Source organism: Pseudophryne corroboree, unplaced genomic scaffold, assembly GCF_028390025.1.
Source record: "Pseudophryne corroboree isolate aPseCor3 unplaced genomic scaffold, aPseCor3.hap2 scaffold_769, whole genome shotgun sequence".
Classification (NCBI taxonomy): Eukaryota; Metazoa; Chordata; class Amphibia; order Anura; family Myobatrachidae; genus Pseudophryne; species Pseudophryne corroboree.
Window position 1 is genome coordinate 125,384 of NW_026970348.1, and position 18,097 is coordinate 143,480.

An 18,097-nucleotide genomic window follows, 5' to 3' on the forward strand; every position below is an offset into this window, starting at 1 on the left:
CCTCACAGATTATCAATTCGTCCCCACTGGAATCCACCATCTCAGCTCCCTGTGTACTTTGTGGAGGCAATTGCTGCTGGTCAATGTCTCCGCGGAGGAATTGATTATAATTCATTTTAATGAACATCATCTTCTCCACATTTTCTGGATGTAACCTCGTACGCCGATTGCTGACAAGGTGAGCGGCGGCACTAAACACTCTTTCGGAGTACACACTTGTGGGAGGGCAACTTAGGTAGAATAAAGCCAGTTTGTGCAAGGGCCTCCAAATTGCCTCTTTTTCCTGCCAGTATAAGTACGGACTGTGTGACGTGCCTACTTGGATGCGGTCACTCATATAATCCTCCACCATTCTATCAATGTTGAGAGAATCATATGCAGTGACAGTAGACGACATGTCCGTAATCGTTGTCAGGTCCTTCAGTCCGGACCAGATGTCAGCATCAGCAGTCGCTCCAGACTGCCCTGCATCACCGCCAGCGGGTGGGCTCGGAATTCTGAGCCTTTTCCTCGCACCCCCAGTTGCGGGAGAATGTGAAGGAGGAGATGTTGACAGGTCGCGTTCCGCTTGACTTGACAATTTTGTCACCAGCAGGTCTTTCAACCCCAGCAGACCTGTGTCTGCCGGAAAGAGAGATCCAAGGTAGGCTTTAAATCTAGGATCGAGCACGGTGGCCAAAATGTAGTGCTCTGATTTCAACAGATTGACCACCCGTGAATCCTTGTTAAGCGAATTAAGGGCTGCATCCACAAGTCCCACATGCCTAGCGGAATCGCTCCGTGTTAGCTCCTTCGTCAATGCCTCCAGCTTCTTCTGCAAAAGCCTGATGAGGGGAATGACCTGACTCAGGCTGGCAGTGTCTGAACTGACTTCACGTGTGGCAAGTTCAAAGGGCATCAGAACCTTGCACAACGTTGAAATCATTCTCCACTGCACTTGAGACAGGTGCATTCCATCTCCTATATCGTGCTCAATTGTATAGGCTTGAATGGCCTTTTGCTGCTCCTCCAACCTCTGAAGCATATAGAGGGTTGAATTCCACCTCGTTACCACTTCTTGCTTCAGATGATGGCAGGGCAGGTTCAGTAGTTTTTGGTGGTGCTCCAGTCTTCTGTACGTGGTGCCTGTACGCCGAAAGTGTCCCGCAATTTTTCTGGCCACCGACAGCATCTCTTGCACGCCCCTGTCGTTTTTTAAAAAATTCTGCACCACCAAATTCAAGGTATGTGCAAAACATGGGACGTGCTGGAATTTGCCCATATTTAATGCACACACAATATTGCTGGCGTTGTCCGATGCCACAAATCCACAGGAGAGTCCAATTGGGGTAAGCCATTCCGCGATGATCTTCCTCAGTTGCCGTAAGAGGTTTTCAGCTGTGTGCGTATTCTGGAAAGCGGTGATACAAAGCGTAGCCTGCCTAGGAAAGAGTTGGCGTTTGCGAGATGCTGCTACTGGTGCCGCCGCTGCTGTTCTTGCGGCGGGAGTCCATACATCTACCCAGTGGGCTGTCACAGTCATATAGTCCTGACCCTGCCCTGCTCCACTTGTCCACATGTCCGTGGTTAAGTGGACATTGGGTACAACTGCATTTTTTAGGACACTGGTGAGTCTTTTTCTGACGTCCGTGTACATTCTCGGTATCGCCTGCCTAGAGAAGTGGAACCTAGATGGTATTTGGTAACGGGGGCACACTGCCTCAATAAATTGTCTAGTTCCCTGTGAACTAACGGCGGATACCGGACGCACGTCTAACACCAACATAGTTGTCAAGGACTCAGTTATCCGCTTTGCAGTAGGATGACTGCTGTGATATTTCATCTTCCTCGCAAAGGACTGTTGAACAGTCAATTGCTTACTGGAAGTAGTACAAGTGGGCTTACGACTTCCCCTCTGGGATGACCATCGACTCCCAGCGGCAACAACAGCAGCGCCAGCAGCAGTAGGCGTTACACGCAAGGATGCATCGGAGGAATCCCAGGCAGGAGAGGACTCGTCAGACTTGCCAGTGACATGGCCTGCAGGACTATTGGCATTCCTGGGGAAGGAGGAAATTGACACTGAGGGAGTTGGTGGGGTGGTTTGCGTGAGCTTGGTTACAAGAGGAAGGGATTTACTGGTCAGTGGACTGCTTCCGCTGTCACCCAAAGTTTTTGAACTTGTCACTGACTTATTATGAATGCGCTGCAGGTGACGTATAAGGGAGGATGTTCCGAGGTGGTTAACGTCCTTACCCCTACTTATTACAGCTTGACAAAGGGAACACACGGCTTGACACCTGTTGTCCGCATTTCTGGTGAAATACCTCCACACCGAAGAGCTGATTTTTTTGGTATTTTCACCTGGCATGTCAACGGCCATATTCCTCCCACGGACAACAGGTGTCTCCCCGGGTGCCTGACTTAAACAAACCACCTCACCATCAGAATCCTCCTGGTCAATTTCCTCCCCAGCGCCAGCAACACCCATATCCTCCTCATCCTGGTGTACTTCAACACTGACATCTTCAATCTGACTATCAGGAACTGGACTGCGGGTGCTCCTTCCAGCACTTGCAGGGGGCATGCAAATGGTGGAAGGCGCATGCTCTTCACGTCCAGTGTTGGGAAGGTCAGGCATCGCAACCGACACAATTGGACTCTCCTTGTGGATTTGGGATTTCAAAGAACGCACAGTTCTTTGCGGTGCTTTTGCCAGCTTGAGTCTTTTCAGTTTTCTAGCGAGAGGCTGAGTGCTTCCATCCTCATGTGAAGCTGAACCACTAGCCATGAACATAGGCCAGGGCCTCAGCCGTTCCTTGCCACTCCGTGTGGTAAATGGCATATTGGCAAGTTTACGCTTCTCCTCCGACAATTTTATTTTAGGTTTTGGAGTCCTTTTTTTTCTGATATTTGGTGTTTTGGATTTGACATGCTCTGTACTATGACATTGGGCATCGGCCTTGGCAGACGACGTTGCTGGCATTTCATCGTCTCGGCCATGACTAGTGGCAGCAGCTTCAGCACGAGGTGGAAGTGGATCTTGATCTTTCCCTAATTTTGGAACCTCAACTTTTTTGTTCTCCATATTTTATAGGCAGAACTAAAAGGCACCTCAGGTAAACAATGGAGATGGATGGATTGGATACTAGTATACAATTATGGACGGACTGCCACGGTTAGGTGGTATAAAAAAACCACGGTTAGGTGGTATATAATACAATTATGGATGGACGGACTGCCTGCCGAGTGCCGACACAGAGGTAGCCACAGCCGTGAACTACCGCACTGTACACTGGTTGATAAAGAGATAGTAGTATACTCGTAACAACTAGTATGACGACGGTATAAAGAATGAAAAAAAAACCACGGTTAGGTGGTATATATTATAATACAATTATGGTTGGACGGACTGCCTGCCGAGTGCCGACACAGAGGTAGCCACAGCCGTGAACTACTGCACTGTACACTGGTTGATAAAGAGATAGTAGTATACTCGTAACAACTAGTATGACGACGGTATAAAGAATGAAAAAAAAACCACGGTTAGGTGGTATATATTATAATACAATTATGGTTGGACGGACTGCCTGCCGAGTGCCGACACAGAGGTAGCCACAGCCGTGAACTACCGCACTGTACACTGGTTGATAAAGAGATAGTAGTATACTCGTAACAACTAGTATGACGACGGTATAAAGAATGAAAAAAAAACCACGGTTAGGTGGTATATATTATAATACAATTATGGATGGACGGACTGCCTGCCGAGTGCCGACACAGAGGTAGCCACAGCCGTGAACTACCGCACTGTACACTGGTTGATAAAGAGATAGTAGTATACTCGTAACAACTAGTATGACGACGGTATAAAGAATGAAAAAAAAAACACGGTTAGGTGGTATATATTATAATACAATTATGGTTGGACGGACTGCCTGCCGAGTGCCGACACAGAGGTAGCCACAGCCGTGAACTACCGCACTGTACACTGGTTGATAAAGAGATAGTAGTATACTCGTAACAACTAGTATGACGACGGTATAAAGAATGAAAAAAAAACCACGGATAGGTGGTATATAATACAATTATGGTTGGACGGACTGCCTGCCGAGTGCCGACACAGAGGTAGCCACAGCCGTGAACTACCGCACTGTACACTGGTTGATAAAGAGATAGTAGTATACTCGTAACAACTAGTATGACGACGGTATAAAGAATGAAAAAAAACCCACGGTTAGGTGGTATATATTATAATACAATTATGGTTGGACGGACTGCCTGCCGAGTGCCGACACAGAGGTAGCCACAGCCGTGAACTACCGCACTGTACACTGGTTGATAAAGAGATAGTAGTATACTCGTAACAACTAGTATGACGACGGTATAAAGAATGAAAAAAAAACCACGGTTAGGTGGTATATATTATAATACAATTATGGATGGACGGACTGCCTGCCGAGTGCCGACACAGAGGTAGCCACAGCCGTGAACTACCGCACTGTACACTGGTTGATAAAGAGATAGTAGTATACTCGTAACAACTAGTATGACGACGGTATAAAGAATGAAAAAAAAACCACGGTTAGGTGGTATATATTATAATACAATTATGGTTGGACGGACTGCCTGCCGAGTGCCGACACAGAGGTAGCCACAGCCGTGAACTACCGCACTGTACACTGGTTGATAAAGAGATAGTAGTATACTCGTAACAACTAGTATGACGACGGTATAAAGAATGAAAAAAAAACCACGGTTAGGTGGTATATATTATAATACAATTATGGATGGACGGACTGCCTGCCGAGTGCCGACACAGCCGTGAACTACCGCACTGTACTGTGTCTGCTGCTAATATAGACTGGTTGATAAAGAGATAGTATACAATACTACTAATATACTGGTGGTCAGGCACTGGTCACCACTAGTCACACTGGCAGTGGCACTCCTGCAGCAAAAGTGTGCACTGTTTAATTTTAATATAATATTATTTATCATGTACTCCTGGCTCCTGCTATAACAACCTGCAGTGCTCCCCAGTCTCCCCCACAATTATAAGCTTTATATACAATACATTGATGTGCAGCACACTGGGCTGAGCAGTGCACACAGACTGAGTCACTGTGTGACTGTGTATCGTTTTTTTCAGGCAGAGAACGGATATATTAAATAAAACAAACAACTGCACTGTCTCTGGTGGTCACTGGTCACTGTGGTCGTCAGTCACTAAACTCTGTCTGCACTCTCTTCTAATCTACAGTATCACAGCAATCTCTCTCTCTCTCTCTCTTCTAAATCTAATCTAAATGGAGAGGACGCCAGCCACGTCCTCTCCCTATCAATCTCAATGCACGTGTGAAAATAGCGGCGACGCGCGGCTCCTTATATAGAATCCGAGTCTCGCGATAGAATCCGAGCCTTGCGAGAATCCGACAGCGTCATGATGACGTTCGGGCGCGCTCGGGTTAACCGAGCAAGGCGGGAAGATCCGAGTCGCTCGGACCCGTGAAAAAAAAAGTGAAGTTCGTGCGGGTTCGGATTCAAAGAAACCGAACCCGCTCATCTCTACCAAAACCATGAAATCTCCGTCCTCCGGACTGGAGATCACTGCCCTGAGAAATTCCATCTTGAAATTGAATTTCTTTAGGAAGAAATTGAGGGATTTCAGATTTAAGATTGGTCTGACTGAGCCGTCCGGCTTCGGGACCACGAAGAGGCTTGAATAAAAACCTTCTGTCACGATCCGGGTATCTGGACACCATTTCTTACCCATCAGATGCCTCCTAAGGCTGGCTCAGCGCTCCAGGACCGGATCCCATCTGTTATCCTAATGTTCACATTCCTGCATCCTCTCCTGTCTCTCTGAGACGCTGTCACAGTAACGCCTTATTACATCTGGCATGGCGTCTCCCGCGGCCTCCGCCGCCGTCCCTGAGCTTCTGCATGCAGAGTGTCAGAGTGGCGATTACGTCAGCCGCGGTCTCCGCTGTGTCCGCGTGGTTGGATGTGCACTTGTCAGCCGGGCGTCTCCTGTCTCCAGTGGCCGGCGCCGCCATTACTGTTTTCATTACCACATGGATTACAAACCAAACTTCCCTCCAAGTGTCTGCATGGGCGCAGCCATCTTGGACTCTGTCAGCTGATCATTTCCTCCAATCTGTTGTCAGTATTGTTAATCTGCATAATTGCCTAGCCAATCCCTTCCTTGCTGCAGGTATAAATACACTGTGCCTGAGCAAGGAAGGCGTCAGTGCTTTGGTTGTCAAACCTAGTTCCTGTTTGTCTCTCTCCTGTGATTGTCTTCCAGGTTCCAGCTCCTGTCTCAAGACTTCCACCATAGAGACCCGCACCAGCATTCCACCTGCGGTGTAGCCTGACTCTCTGATCCATTGTGGATTCATCTGTTTCCAGCTTCAACATTACCTGCTTCCAGCTCAGCTTCCAGCAGAGTACAGCTTCTCTTAAAGGGCCGGTGTCCTTTCTACACTTTACCACTCTCCATCGGTATTATTATTTCTCCGCTCTCAAACTCTACATTTTACTCATATTGCATCGCTCTCAAGCTTCATTTATTATTTAACTGGTTCCAGCCAGTATCCACTCCGTGTTAACAACAGTCTGGTTCCAGCCAGTATCCACAGCAGCTGTTTTATCTTCAGCAACCCAGCTTTTCCTGGAACACCAGCTGGTACTATCCTGGGTTATCTCCATTGCTACAGTCGGGCCTGGTAAGGACTTTCCATCTAGAAGATTATAAGAACTATCTCACACTACCAGTGCCCTGTGGCTCCTGCCACCCTGTAGTACCCAGGAACTGTATTTATTCTTTGCTGACTTTTATGTTTTCTTTTACTGCTGCTGTGTTGCGGAGTTGTCATAATAAACATCATTGACTTTTATCCAAGTTGTCGTGGTCACGCCTTCGGGCAGTTATTATTCATGTTACTTACATGTCCAGGGGTCTGATACAACCTCCCGGGTTCCGGTACATCTCAGCCCCTACAACTGAGGCTGCCTCCCGTCAGCTCAGGCCCTCAGTTGTGACACCTTCTCCCTGCTGACTAAGGCCAATTTGAACAATCGGTGAGGGGGAACGTCTTGAAACCCCAGTTTGTACCCTTGGGACACTATTTGTAAAACCCACGAGTCCAGGTCCGAATGAATCCAGAACTGACTGAAGAGTTTTAGACGTGCCCCCACTGGTGTGGGCTCCTGCAAGAAAGCCCCAGTGTCATGCAGTGGATTTGGCAGAAGCAGAGGACAATCTCTGGTCCTGCGATCTTGAAGAGGCTACAGACCTCTTCCTTTTCCTTCCTCTACCTGCAAAGAAAGGGGAATCTTAACTTCTTGCATATCTATTGGGCCAAAATGACTGCGGTAGATAATGATGCGTCTTCATCCGTTGAGAGGGAACATAGGGCAAGAAGGTTGACTTACCATTGAAATGAGGATGCATCTTGCTGCCTTTCCAATGAAGCAAGTTTAATTTAGTAATAGGTGAAAAACCATCCCTACAAAGGTGTTAATCAGAGACTTGGCTTTGTGGACACTTTTCAGAGAACAAATTTGTTAGCATAAAAATAAAGCCAGAAAATGAAGAGCTGTTTAATCACGCAATTTGATTTTTTTGCCAGCATATTTCTTTTTCTCTGCAACCCACTGCTAAATTGTGCTTCCTAGATGTTTTTATAAAATCACTGAATCAAATCTAACTCTGATTACATCAGAGAAGGCCAGGTACCCTACACCATAACAGGGGGTATGAAATTTGACTTGTCTACTTAAAGATCACCAAAATCTGATAACAAGGTCAATTACATCCCTGGGTGGGATTGAACCACCAACCTTTTGGTTAATAGCCGTACACACTAATTGATTGAGACACTTTGCAAAAGTCCATACTGACAAAGGCTAATAAGCATTCATCTAAAACGTTTCCTAGAAAAACTTAAAAAAGTCAATAATCTGGAGAGTTTTTGTAAGATGTTTCTTCTATCAACCAACGAAGAAACACATTGGTACTTTCCCATGATGATTGAGTGCTTCAGGATCTCTTGCACTTACATGTGCAGCAGAGTACAGCAATGGAAGCATGCTGGGCCCATAACCCAGAGGTAGGCAGATTGAAACTATCCTCTGCTATATGCATTTTTTTGTTTGTTAATTAAAGTAATCCAAAACAGTGGCGCACCCAGGGGGGTTTTTAGCTGCATGAGTATTATTAATGACTGTCTAGCGTCCTCTGCAGCCTGCTGTCTTCCTGGTGGCACTTGCAAGTGCAATAAAAGTTTACTTTTTTTTAATTATAGTACATATATATCCATGTGCCTACATATATACACATGTATATACATACGTACGTACGTACGTACGTACGTACGTACGTACGTACGTACGTACATACATACATATAACACACACACACACACACACACACATATGATATATATATATATACATGTGTATATATATGTGTACTGTATGTGTGTGTATATATATATATATATATATATGTATGCATGTTTAATATGCTATGTATATGTGTATATGGATTCACTATGATCTCCCGGCCTCCCGGCGACCAGCATACCGGTGCCGGGAAGCCGGCTTACCAACAGTGTGGCGAGCGCAAATGAGACCCTTGCGGGCTCGCTGCGCTCGCCATGCTACGTGCGCCACACTATTCTATTCTCCCTCCAGGGGGGTCGTGGACCCCCACGAGGTAGAATAAGTGTCGGTATGCCGGCGGTCAGGCTCCCGGCGCCGGTATGCTGGTCGCCGGGAGCCCGACCGCCGGCATACTGAAGACCACCCGTGTATATGTATATGTATGTGTGTGTGTATGTGTGTGTATATATATATATATATATATATATATGTGTGTGTGTAGATATATGTGTATATATATATATACACACACACACAGACACACTAGTTTTACGGACCCAGCATATACTGGGTCACCTCAGTCCCCACCCCCGTGATTGGCTCCGCCCAGTTCTGGAAACCCCCCCATGCAAATCCTGCGTTTGCCACTGCAAAACTGGGATTGATATTTTGGCTCTTTTATTTTTACTTAAAGTACAATAACTTTTACCATTTTAATTTGTTTTTATAGTATATTGACAGTATTGTTTTCTTTCAAAAATCCACTTAATTTTCTTTACCCTATTATTAAAATGGTAATTGACAAAAACAAACTACATTGTCACCAGAAGAGCAATACAAAATGTACAAGTGATATATTAAAATCATCTTTCCAGCTTGAATTTCAATGATGCATTGGGGCAACGATTTTGTGAGAAACATCTTCACCCTTAAATAAAGATTTTCTTAATTCCTTACCTGTGTGCTAATTAGATATCACCTTGTTTTCACATTAAACAGACTTCCACATGAGAAAGCAGCAAGGATGCAGTGGCGTTAATGTTTCCTGGTGTCAACCTGTATTATTTCAGTAGACATTGAAATGAGGATGCATCTTGCTGCCTTTCCAATGAAGCAAGTTTAATTTAGTAATAGGTGAAAAACCATCCTTACAAAGGTGTTAATCAGAGACTTGGCTTTGTGGACACTTTTCAGAGAACAAATTTGTTAGCATAAAAATAAAGCCAGAAAATAAAGAGCTGTTTAATCACTCAATTGGATTTTTCTGCCAGCATATTTTTTTTCTCTGCAACCCACTGCTAAATTGTGCTTCCTAGCTGTTTTTATAAAATCACTGAATCAAATCTAACTCTGATTACATCAGAGAAGACCAGGTACCCTACACCATAACAGGGGGTTTGAAATTTTGACTTGTCTACTTAAAGATCACCAAAATCTGATAACAAGGTCAATTACGTACCTGGGTGGGATTGATCCACCAACCTTTTGGTTAATAGCCGTACACACTAACTGATTGCGCCACAGAGACACATTGCAAAAGTATATACTGACAAGGTCTAATAAGCATTCATCTAAAACGTTTCCTAGAAAAACTTTAAAAAGTCAATAATCTGGAGAGTTTTTGTAAGATGTTTCTTCCATCAACCAACGAATAAACACATTGGTACTTTCCCATGATGAGTGAGTGTTTCAGGATCTCTTGCACTTACATGTGCAGCAGAGTACAGCAATGGAAGCATGCTGGGCCCATAACCCAGAGGTAGGCAGATTGAAACTATCCTCTGCTATATGCTTTTTTTTTGTTAATTAAAGTAATCCAAAACTGGGATTGATATTTTGCCTCTTTTATTTTTACTTAAAGTACAATAACTTTTACCATTTTAATTTGTTTTAATAGTATATTGACAGTATTGATTTCTTTCAAAAATCCACTTAATTTTCTTTACCCTATTATTAAAATGGTAATTGACAAAAACAAACTACATTGTCACCAGAAGAGCAATACAAAATGTACAAGTGATATATTAAAATCATCTTTCCAGCTTGAATTTCAATGATGCATTGGGGCAATGATTTTGTGAGAAACATCTTCACCCTTAAATAAAGATTTTCTTAATTCCTTACCTGTGTGATAATTAGATATCACCTTGTTTTCGCATTAAACATACTTCCACATGAGAAAGCAGCAAGGATGCAGTGGCGTTAATGTTTCCTGGTGTCAACTTGTATTATTTCACGAGACATTGAAATGAGGATGCATCTTGCTGCCTTTCCAATGAAGCAAGTTTAATTTAGTAATAGGTGAAAAACCATCCCTACAAAGGTGTTAATCAGAGACTTGGCTTTGTGGACACTTTTCAGAGAACAAATTTGTTAGCATAAAAATAAAGCCAGAAAATGAAGAGCTGTTTAATCACTCAATTGGATTTTTCTGCCAGCATATTTTTTTTCTCTGCAAACCACTGCTAAATTGTGCTTCCTAGCTGTTTTTATAAAATCAATGAATCAAATCTAACTCTGATTACATCAGAGAAGGCCAGGTACCCTACACCATAACAGGGGGTTTGAAATTTTGACTTGTCTACTTAAAGATCACCAAAATCTGATAACAAGGTCAATTACATCCCTGGGTGGGATTGAATCACCAACCTTCTAGTTAATAGCCGTACACACTAACTGATTGCGCCACAGAGACACTTTGCGAAAGTGCATACTGACAAACGCTAATAAGCATTCATCTAAAACGTTTCCTAGAAAAACTTTAAAAAGTCAATAATCTGGAGAGTTTTTGTAAGATGTTTCTTCCATCAACCAATGAAGAAACACATTGGTACTTTCCCATGATGAGTGAGTGCTTCAGGATCTCTTGCACTTACATGTGCAGCAGAGTACAGCAATGGAAGCATGCTGGGCTCATAACCCAGAGGTAGGCAGATTGAAACTATCCTCTGCTGTATGCTTTTTTTTTTAATTAAAGTAATCCAAAACTGGGATTGATATTTTGGCTCTTTTATTTTTACTTAAAGTACAATAACTTTTACCATTTTAATTTGTTTTAATAGTATATTGACAGTATTGTTTTCTTTCAAAAATCCACTTAATTTTCTTTACCCTATTATTAAAATGGTAATTGACAAAAACAAACTACATTGTCACCAGAAGAGCAATACAAAATGTACAAGTGATATATTAAAATCATCTTTCCAGCTTGAATTTCAATGATGCATTGGGGCAACGATTTTGTGAGAAACATCTTCACCCTTAAATAAAGATTTTCTTAATTCCTTACCTGTGTGCTAATTATATATCACCTTGTTTTCACATTAAACAGACTTCCACATGAGAAAGCAGCAAGGATGCAGTGGCGTTAATGTTTCCTGGTGTCAACCTGTATTATTTCAGTAGACATTGAAATGAGGATGCATCTTGCTGCCTTTCCAATGAAGCAAGTTTAATTTAGTAATAGGTGAAAAACCATCCTTACAAAGGTGTTAATCAGAGACTTGGCTTTGTGGACACTTTTCAGAGAACAAATTTGTTAGCATAAAAATAAAGCCAGAAAATAAAGAGCTGTTTAATCACTCAATTGGATTTTTCTGCCAGCATATTTTTTTTCTCTGCAACCCACTGCTAAATTGTGCTTCCTAGCTGTTTTTATAAAATCACTGAATCAAATCTAACTCTGATTACATCAGAGAAGGCCAGGTACCCTACACAATAAGAGGGGGTTTGAAATTTTGACTTGTCTACTTAAATATCACCAAAATCTGATCACAAGGTCAATTAAGTCCCTGGGTGGGATTGAACCACCAACCTTTTGGTTAATAGCCGAACACACTAACCGATTGCGCCACAGAGACACTTTGCAAAAAGTACATACTGACAAAGGCTAATAAGCATACATCTAGAACGTTTCCTAGAAAAACATTAAAAAATCAATAATCTGGAGAGTTTTTGTAAGATGTTTCTTCCATCAACCAACGAATAAACACATTGGTACTTTCCCATGATGAGTGAGTGCTTCAGGATCTCTTGCACTTACATGTGCAGCAGAGTACAGCAATGGAAGCATGCTGGGCCCATAACCAAGAGGTAGGCAGATTGAAACTATCCTCTGCTATATGCTTTTTTGTTGTTAATTAAAGTAATCCAAAACTGGGATTGATATTTTGGCTCTTTTATTTTTACTTAAAGTACAATAACTTTTACCATTTTAATTTGTTTTAATAGTATATTGACAGTATTGATTTCTTTCAAAAATCCACTTAATTTTCTTTACCCTATTATTAAAATGGTAATTGACAAAAACAAACTACATTGTCACCAGAAGAGCAATACAAAATGTACAAGTGATATATTAAAATCATCTTTCCAGCTTGAATTTCAATGATGCATTGGGGCAATGATTTTGTGAGAAACATCTTCACCCTTAAATAAAGATTTTCTTAATTCCTTACCTGTGTGATAATTAGATATCACCTTGTTTTCGCATTAAACAGACTTCCACATGAGAAAGCAGCAAGGATGCAGTGGCGTTAATGTTTCCTGGTGTCAACTTGTATTATTTCACGAGACATTGAAATGAGGATGCATCTTGCTACCTTTCCAATGAAGCAAGTTTAATTTAGTAATAGGTGAAAAACCATCCTTACAAAGGTGTTAATCAGAGACTTGGCTTTGTGGACACTTTTCAGAGAACAAATTTGTTAGCATAAAAATAAAGCCAGAAAATGAAGAGCTGTTTAATCACTCAATTGGATTTTTCTGCCAGCATATTTTTTTCTCTGCAAACCACTGCTAAATTGTGCTTCCTAGCTGTTTTTATAAAATCAATGAATCAAATCTAACTCTGATTACATCAGAGAAGGCCAGGTACCCTACACCATAAGAGGGGGTTTGAAATTTTGACTTGCCTACTTAAAGATCACCAAAATCTGATAACAAGGTCAATTACATCCCTGGGTGGGATTGAACCATCAACCTTTTAGTTAATAGCCGTACACACTAACTGATTGCGCCACAGAGACACTTTGCGAAAGTGCATACTGACAAAGGCTAATAAGCATTCATCTAAAACGTTTCCTAGAAAAACTTTAAAAAGTCAATAATCTGGAGAGTTTTTGTAAGATGTTTCTTCCATCAACCAACGAAGAAACACATTGGTACTTTCCCATGATGAGTGAGTGCTTCAGGATCTCTTGCACTTACATGTGCAGCAGAGTACAGCAATGGAAGCATGCTGGGCTCATAACCCAGAGGTAGGCAGATTGAAACTATCCTCTGCTGTATGCTTTTTTTTTTTATTAAAGTAATCCAAAACTGGGATTGATATTTTGGCTCTTTTATTTTTACTTAAAGTACAATAACTTTTACCATTTTAATTTGTTTTAATAGTATATTGACAGTATTGTTTTCTTTCAAAAATCAACTTAAATTTCTTTACCCTATTATTAAAATGGTAATTGACAAAAACAAACTACATTGTCACCAGAAGAGCAATACAAAATGTACAAGTGATATATTAAAATCATCTTTCCAGCTTGAATTTCAATGATGCATTGGGGCAACGATTTTGTGAGAAACATCTTCACCCTTAAATAAAGATTTTCTTAATTCCTTACCTGTGTGCTAATTAGATATCACCTTGTTTTCACATTAAACAGACTTCCACATGAGAAAGCAGCAAGGATGCAGTGGCGTTAATGTTTCCTGGTGTCAACTTGTATTATTTCAGTAGACATTGAAATGAGGATGCATCTTGCTGCCTTTCCAATGAAGCAAGTTTAATTTAGTAATAGGTGAAAAACCATCCCTACAAAGGTGTTAATCAGAGACTTGGCTTTGTGGACACTTTTCAGAGAACAAATTTGTTAGCATAAAAATAAAGCCAGAAAATGAAGAGCTGTTTAATCACTCAATTGGATTTTTTTTGCCAGCATATTTTTTTTCTCTGCAACCCACTGCTAAATTGTGCTTCCTAGCTGTTTTTTATAAAATCACTGAATCAAATCTAACTCTGATTACATCAGAGAAGGCCAGGTACCCTACACAATAAGAGGGGGTTTGAAATTTTGACTTGTCTACTTAAATATCACCAAAATCTGATCACAAGGTCAATTACGTTCCTGGGTGGGTTTGAACCACCAACCTTTTGGTTAATAGCCTTACACACTAACCAATTGCACCACAGAGACACTTTGCAAAAAGTACATACTGACAAAGGCTAATAAGCATTCATCAAGAACGTTTCCTAGAAAAACTTTAAAAAGTCAATAATCTGGAGAGTTTTTGTAAGATGTTTCTTCCATCAACCAATGAAGAAACACATTGGTACTTTCCCATGATGAGTGAGTGCTTCAGGATCTCTTGCACTTACATGTGCAGCAGAGTACTGCAATGGAAGCATGCTGGGCCCATAACCCAGAGATAGGCAGATTGAAACTATCCTTTGCTATATGCATTTTTTTTGTTAATTAAAGTAATCCAAAACTGGGATTGATATTTTTGCTCTTTTATTTTTACTTAAAGTACAATAACTTTTACCATTTTAATTTGTTTTAATAGTATATTGACAGTATTGTTTTCTTTCAAAAATCCACTTAATTTTCTTTACCCTATTATTAAAATGGTAATTGACAAAAACAAACTACATTGTCACCAGAAGAGCAATACAAAATGTACAAGTGATATATTAAAATCATCTTTCCAGCTTGAATTTCGATGATGCATTGGGGCAACGATTTTGTGAGAAACATCTTCACCCTTAAATAAAGATTTTCTTAATTCCTTACCTGTGTGCTAATTAGATATCACCTTGTTTTCACATTAAACAGACTTCCACATGAGAAAGCAGCAAGGGTGCAGTGGCGTTAATGTTTCCTGGTGTCAACTTGTATTATTTCAGTAGACATTGAAATGAGGATGCATCTTGCTGCCTTTCCAATGAAGCAAGTTTAATTTAGTAATAGGTGAAAAACCATCCCTACAAAGGTGTTAATCAGAGACTTGGCTTTGTGGACACTTTTCAGAGAACAAATTTGTTAGCATAAAAATAAAGCCAGAAAATGAAGAGCTGTTTAATCACTCAATTGGATTTTTTTGCCAGCATATTTCTTTTTCTCTGCAACCCACTGCTAAATTGTGCTTCCTAGCTGTTTTTTATAAAATCACTGAATCAAATCTAACTCTGATTACATCAGAGAAGGCCAGGTACCCTACACAATAAGAGGGGGTTTGAAATTTTGACTTGTCTACTTAAAGATCACCAAAATCTGATCACAAGGTCAATTACGTCCCTTGGTGTGATTGAACCACCAACCTTTTGGTTAGTAGCTGTACACACTAACTGATTGCGCCACAGAGACACTTTGCAGAAGTAAATACTGACAAAGGCTAATAAGCATTCATCTAAAACGTTTCCTAGAAAAACTTTAAAAAGTCAATAATCTGGAGAGTTTTTGTAAGATGTTTCTTCCATCAACCAACGAATAAACACATTGGTACTTTCCCATGATGAGTGAGTGCTTCAGGATCTCTTGCACTTACATGTGCAGCAGAGTACTGCAATGGAAGCATGCTGGGCCCATAACCCAGAGGTAGGCAGATTGAAACTATCCTTTGCTATATGCATTTTTTTTTGTTAATTAAAGTAATCCAAAACTGGGATTGATATTTTTGCTCTTTTATTTTTACTTAAAGTACAATAACTTTTACCATTTTAATTTGTTTTAATAGTATATTGACAGTATTGTTTTCTTTCAAAAATCCACTTAATTTTCTTTACCCTATTATTAAAATGGTAATTGACAAAAACAAACTACATTGTCACCAGAAGAGCAATACAAAATGTACAAGTGATATATTAAAATCATCTTTCCAGCTTGAATTTCAATGATGCATTGGGGCAACGATTTTGTGAGAAACATCTTCACCCTTAAATAAAGATTTTCTTAATTCCTTACCTGTGTGCTAATTAGATATCACCTTGTTTTCACATTAAACAGACTTCCACATGAGAAAGCAGCAAGGATGCAGTGGCGTTAATGTTTCCTGGTGTCAACCTGTATTATTTCAGTAGACATTGAAATGAGGATGCATCTTGCTACCTTTCCAATGAAGCAAGTTTAATTTAGTAATAGGTGAAAAACCATCCCTACAAAGGTGTTAATCAGAGACTTGGCTTTGTGGACACTTTTCAGAGAACAAATTTGTTAGCATTAAAATAAAGCCAGAAAATGAAGAGCTGTTTAATCACTCAATTGGATTTTTTTGCCAGCATATTTCTTTTTCTCTGCAACCCACTGCTAAATTGTGCTTCCTAGCTGTTTTTATAAAATCACTGAATCAAATCTAACTCTGATTACATCAGAGAAGGCCAGGTACCCTACACCATAACAGGGGGTTTGAAATTTTGACTTGTCTACTTAAAGATCACCAAAATCTGATCACAAAGTCAATTACGTCCCTGGGTGTGATTGAACCACCAACCTTTTGGTTAGTAGCCGTACACACTAACTGATTGCGCCACAGAGACACTTTGCAGAAGTAAATACTGACAAAGGCTAATAAGCATTCATCTAAAACGTTTCCTAGAAAAACTTTAAAAAGTCAATAATCTGGAGAGTTTTTGTAAGATGTTTCTTCCATCAACCAACGAAGAAACACATTGGTACTTTCCCATGATGAGTGAGTGCTTCAGGATCTCTTGCACTTACATGTGCAGCAGAGTACAGCAATGGAAGCATGCTGGGCCCATAACCCAGAGGTAGGCAGATTGAAACTATCCTCTGCTATATGCATTTTTTTTTTTGTTAATTAAAGTAATCCAAAACTGGGATTGATATTTTGCCTCTTTTATTTTTACTTAAAGTACAATTTCTTTTACCATTTTAATTTGTTTTAATAGTATATTGACAGTATTGTTTTCTTTCAAAAATCCACTTAATTTTCTTTACCCTATTATTAAAATGGTAATTGACAAAAACAAACTACATTGTCACCAGAAGAGCAATACAAAATGTACAAGTGATATATTAAAATCATCTTTCCAGCTTGAATTTCAATGATGCATTGGGGCAACGATTTTGTGAGAAACATCTTCACCCTTAAATAAAGATTTTCTTAATTCCTTACTTGTGTGCTAATTAGATATCACCTTGTTTTCACATTAAACAGACTTCCACATGAGAAAGCAGCAAGGATGCAGTGGCGTTAATGTTTCCTGGTGTCAACTTGTATTATTTCAGTAGACATTGAAATGAGGATGCATCTTGCTGCCTTTACAATGAAGCAAGTTTAATTTAGTAATATGTGAAAAACCATCCCTACAAAGGTGTTAATCAGAGACTTGGCTTTGTGGACACTTTTCAGAGAACAAATTTGTTAGCATAAAAATAAAGCCAGAAATGAAGAGCTGTTTAATCACTCAATTGGATTTTTTTGCCAGCATATTTCTTTTTCTCTGCAACCCACTGCTAAATTGTGCTTCCTAGCTGTTTTTATAAAATCACTGAATCAAATCTAACTCTGATTACATCAGAGAAGGCTAGGTACCCTACACAATAAGAGGGGGTTTGAAATTTTGACTTGTCTACTTAAATATCACCAAAATCTGATCACAAGGTCAATTACGTCCCTGGGTAGGATTTAACCACCAACCTTTTGGTTAATAGCCGTACACACTAACCAATTGCGCCACAGAGACACTTTGCAAAAAGTACATACTGAC